Below are 6,000 nucleotides of genomic sequence, written 5' to 3' on the forward strand. Positions count from 1 at the left end.
TATTGTAACAAAACCTATTTACAGATTAAGAATGTCCATGGTAATGTGCGGGTGAATTTCCATGGTTAAAAATATTGTTCCATGCATTTTTTAAATGTGTCTATTCTTAACTTATTAATTCCTTCTATTATAATAATAATAATAATAATAATAATAATAATAAAGTTAGTTTTTTATGATTTTAATAATGTTAGCAATGTGAGATGTGTCTTGAAGTAAATGTTTAATGCATATCATAAATTCATGCCATAGGTGGTTACCAGCCATATAAATTATAATTAATGGTTTGTAAATGTCCATACGCATCAATCCATAATAACACACAATTAATTTTATGTGAAGAGTCTTCACTGAAAATCACATTATAATTCATTTGTCCACGGGTTTTGAACCAATGAGTGTGGTTCATCCATCATAATTCATTTGTCGACGCGTTTCGAACCAACGAGTGTGGTTCATTGTTAGGACGAGTTGAAGAACCAAATCATGGCTTCATGTTAAATAGAGAGAGCAAGTCCTCAAACAGTTATATTTGACTGTGAAACGGCTAAATTTGACAGGACAAGGCTGGACCAACATGGCTTCATGTTAAATAGAGAGAGCAGGTCAAATGGCTACCAGATCATGGCTTCATGTTAAATAGGGAGAGGAGGTCCTCAAACGGTTATATTTGACTAGGAAACAACTAAATTTGATAGGACAAGGCTAGACCAACATGGATTCATGTTAAATAGAGAGTGCAGGTCCTCAAACGGTTATATTTGACTCAAAAATGACTAAATTTAACAGGACAAGGCTAGAACAATGGCTACTAAGCAACGGCTAAGTTTGATTGGGCACCAAGACCAAGGAATAGGGAGAGGAAAAATTAATTATTTGATTAATTTCCAAGTTTGTTTAATTATATTTATTACCATATGCTAGAGTATTAATAATCTATTACTATGCCTTTTTATTAAAATTAAATAGATAAATAGTTAGTTAGTTAACTTAAGGGATAGTATGTTATATTTAATTTACTTCCAAGAACCATAACCTAATAACTCATAAAACATGTTAATTTATGAAATAATAAGAAATTTCTTTAAATAGATAACATTTTAAATAAGTTAAATAATGACCCCATACTAATTAAAGGGAATCCAACAATATTTGGACAATTATCAATTCTTAACCACTTATATATATAAGTCCAATAAGTAATAAGGTATATATATATATATATATATATATATATATATATATATATATATATATATATATATATATATATATATATATATATATATAAGTCCAATAAGTAATAAGGTAAAAATTACTCACAAAATAATTAAAATTGTAAGTTAGTTTGTTATAATTATTACCCTAAGGTTGAGCAATAATCTATTAATAGGCCTTTTTGTCAAAACTAGGGAGGCAAATAGTTAGTTAATTAAATTTATTTATTACCCTAAAAAGTGAAAGTTTGAATTTAATTAACAAGAACCATATCTTATTCCTAGATCCATTTAATATTATTAAAACTATCTAAATGGATAAAAGATTAAATTTATATGAAATAAGAAAAAATAGATAACCTATTAAAATAGTTAGATAATGACCTCATACTAACTATAAGGAATCCAACATAATTTGATTTTAATCGATTTTTCCCTAATTAACATGGTAATTAAATTAGAAAGAATATAGGACAACTAGGCTAGGCTAAAGAAACGGCTAAGCTTGACTGGGCACCAAGACCAAGGAAAAGGGAGAGGAAAAATTAATTATTTGATTAATTTCTAAGTTTGTTTAGTTATATTTATTACCATATGCTAGAGTATTAATAATATATTACTAAGCCTTTTTATTAAAATTAAATAGATAAATAGTTAGTTAGTTAACTTAAGGGATGGTATGTTATATTTAATTTAATTCCAAGAACCATAACCTAATAAGTCATAAAACATGTTAATTTATGAAATAGTAAGAAATTTCTTTAAATAGATAACATTTTAAATTAGTTAAATAACCACGATCAATATTAAATTAGTTAAATAGATAATATTTGGACAACTATCAATTCTTAACCTCTATATATATATATATATATATATATATATATATATATATATATAAGTCCAATAAGTAATAAGCTAAAAATTACTCACATGAGTCACAGGAAAATAATTAAAATCCTAAGTTAGTTTGTTATAATTATTACCCTAAGGTTGAGTAATAATTTATTAATAAGCTTTTTTGTCAAAACTAGAAAGGCAAATAGTTAATTAATTAAATTTTGGGGGTTAGTATGTTATATTTATTACCCTAAAAAGTAAAAGTTTGAATTTAATTAACAAGAACCATAACTTATTCCTAGATCCATTTAATATTATTAAAACTATCTAAATGGATAAAAAATTAAATTTATATGAAATAAGAAAAAATAGATAACCTATTAAAATAGTTAGATAATGACCTCATACTAACTATATGGAATCCAACATCATTTCATTTTAATTGATTTTACCCTAATTAACATGGTAATTAAATTAGAAAAAATATATGGAATCCAACATCATTTCATTTTAATTGATTTTACCCTAATTAACATGGTAATTAAATTAGAAAAAATATAACGTTTCCAATAAGTTAGTTAATTCAATATTAATTTCATTTAATTATATCTAAAGGGATGGAAAGAAAAATCATACTTTTAGAATTCTTTCATCAATGTGTAGGAACAACCAATACTTGTTTCAATTGTTTACTAAGTCAATTAAAAGGATTTCATTACCTACTTGAACAATTTGTTCTAAAGTTTAATCTAGAAGGAGTAAAATAAAACCCAGAAAATGTAAAAAGGCCTAGGAGACGAGATGGAAAAAAAAAAAAAAACAGACGGCTTGGAAGATGACGGGAGAAACAAAGAAGATCGTAGAAAAGAGCAACCCAAGGGGCGGGGGCGGGAGGGGGAAGGCGATAACTAGGAAGAAAGGGCAGGGATCCAACAACTGCTAATTTCCCAACCATCATCCCTATTGAGATTCCTCGGCCTTTTTTCAATTTCGATGGCCTCCCTAAATTTTTGGTGATGAAAGGGAGCAATCTTGGCAATGACCTTGGCCTCCTCAATGCATATGTGATGCTTTTTTTTTTTCCGCGTGCTCTGCCGAGGCAGAAGACCGGGTCCTCCCATGCTTAATGCTAGCTGATTGTTCGTGAATCCTTTGATTAATAGAATGCCCCGTCTCACCAACATAGGGGGTTCACATGAGCAAGGAATAACATAGACACCTTTCATGTCCTTGGGGTCAATAGGGTCTTTTATAGATCTAAGGGACCTACAAATGGTGTTAAGGGGTCTAAAGGTAGAGGGAACATTATGCTTTGTAAGGATCCTTACAAACTTATTTGTGGCCTCTTGATGAACCCCTGAGACACGATCGTTAACATCTCCCTTAACCTTGGGACCTTTGCTAGCTTTAAGGAAATCTTTCAGACCATCGTGCCTACTATAACCATTATTAACAAACACATTAAGGAGATGGGCTTTCTCTCTAGCGAGGTTCTTTTTATCGGAGATTCTCAGCTTGATCAAACTTTATGAAAAGTGTGACTCCTAGAATTGCTTTTTATTTTTCTATTGCCCATAAATCAATTGACAATCACTTTGTTATAAAATAATATATAAAATATGAGAAATTAAATTAAATAATAATTTAAAAAATTAAAAATTTATATTTATATTTGAATTTAAAAAATAAAAAATATATTTATATTTATATTTTTTTAACGACAATTTAAAGAATATATTTGTTTTTTATTAATTACATAAGATTTAATTAAAATTAAAATGAATTCATTCACCAAAATAAATCATTAACGTATTTTTATTGAACTGATTATTGAAATATCTCATTTTTAGACATATATATTATGGAAGAATTTGTTTTTTATTAACTAAATATGCTCGAAATCATTTATCACAGTAACTCATTAATTCACTATCTAACGAATATGGGCCCATGTTAACAATTTTTCCTTATTTATCGAGATAAAGTTAAAAAAGGGTTTCGTTTTGATGTGATTTTTCGGGTTGTACTCCTTAGAATTTCAAAGATAAATTTTAATGGTGAGAATACCACCAAAATTTATTATGCAATACAAAGTCATTAAAGAATGGACGGAACTATTAAAGAAACTAATTAATGTCAAAAGGAAGGACAAATATTCCATTATTATTATCATCAAACTTATGCTTTTGATATTTATTTCCGATAATAAAGTGTTTAATCATTATCATCAATAAAAATAGCATACTTTGTGATTTAAATAGCATACTTTGTGATCTTGATGACCAATTTCTTTTAGTGTCTCAAAAGGAATGTCAAATATTCAATTATTATTATCATCAAACTTATGCATTTTGATATCTCATTATTTTATCCATTTCACAAAGTTTGAGAGATAAAGTGCATAAACAATATCATCAATAAAAATAACATATTTGGTGATCTTGACGACCAATTTGTTTTAGTATCTTATTTCTATCTATTGTGGGGACCAAATCCGACCCTGGCCATCGGTGGACCCTACAAGTGTTCTTGTGAAAGGGGTGAATTTATAAAGTGACAAAAGAAGAGTCGCTTAATCTTGAGTTGATTTTGTTTGTGGAGAAAAGAAACATAGTTCCCCACCCATAGTTCACGGGTAACTCAGGATTTAGGGTATAGTGAAAGGGAGCTCGTCTCACTTGGAAGTCACAATGTGTGGAGACTAGGAAATATTTTGGGGAAATCCTTGACTAAAATTTAGTGTTAAAAATTATGGTTTTGCATAGCAATCCACTTGGATGCAAGGAAAGGTCGTTGGTTCAAGAGAAAGGCCAACCAAGGGGCCTCCCATTATCCTTCCTCATGTTATATAGAAATAACTTTTGGGTGACCTCCCATGGGTCTTACTTATGTTATATAGAAATAACTTTTTTCTAGGATTTTGAAAAAATTTGGTGGAAATTTTTGGAAATCAAGTTTCTAGATTTTGGGTTCCCGGAGGTTGACAATGTTGAGTCCATTTTGACCATAAAATATAAGACTCAAACACCAAACGCTCCTATAATTTTTTTTTAAATGATCACACAAATTTTAATTGTCCTAACTATATTGATACTTCTTACACAATACCATTAATACATTATTATTTTTAAATGGTATTTATTTTATTTTATTTTAAAAATATATTATATTTAAAAGAACTATATAATATTTTATTATTTTAAGAAAAATAGTTTAATTACTTATAAAATTTAAAATAACAATACCTCTTACAAAATGCAATTAAAACATTATTAATTTATTTTGGAATTAACACATTATTAATTTACTTTATCAATTATATTTTTAAATGGTAATTTTTTTTTAATTGGAAAAAATATATTATATTTAAAATAACTATATAATACTTTATTAATTTAATAAAAGCCCATGGGGCTTTGGATTGATGATGAATGGGTGCATGGTTAAGGAACTTCTTGTGTGGGTGCTTACCTACCAAAAAAAAAATTAATAAAAATATTTTAAATACTTATAAAATTTTAAATAGTAATTAACGTAATTTTTAGTATGCCATTTTTTTTTCAATCTAAAAATTTAAATATGTTAATCTTAATTGATATAATTTATTTTAATATAAATATTTTAGTTTGAACAAAAAATTATGTAAATTTAATTTAGAAATATGTATAAAGAAAATAAAAAATAAAAATATTAAATAAAAGTAATTTTTTTTTTTTATATTTCATTTATGAATGTGTTTGAAAATACTTATTTACCTCATCTTCCCCATTACTACTTTATCTAATTATTTCAATAGACTATATTGGTGTTATTTCAACATAGTATAGTAAAATATTAGAACATCTTTGTACTTTCTTGGTTCACATTCATTGAAATACTCTTACCATACAAGGCATTCCAAATTCATGTTCAATAAAAATTACCAAAGCTTTTGTTTCCACTC

The sequence above is a fragment of the Pinus tabuliformis genome, chromosome X (assembly GCF_031772625.1).
Source record: "Pinus tabuliformis cultivar Carrire ecotype Pingquan chromosome X, CPIR1, whole genome shotgun sequence".
In the NCBI taxonomy this organism is placed as follows: domain Eukaryota; kingdom Viridiplantae; phylum Streptophyta; class Pinopsida; order Pinales; family Pinaceae; genus Pinus; species Pinus tabuliformis.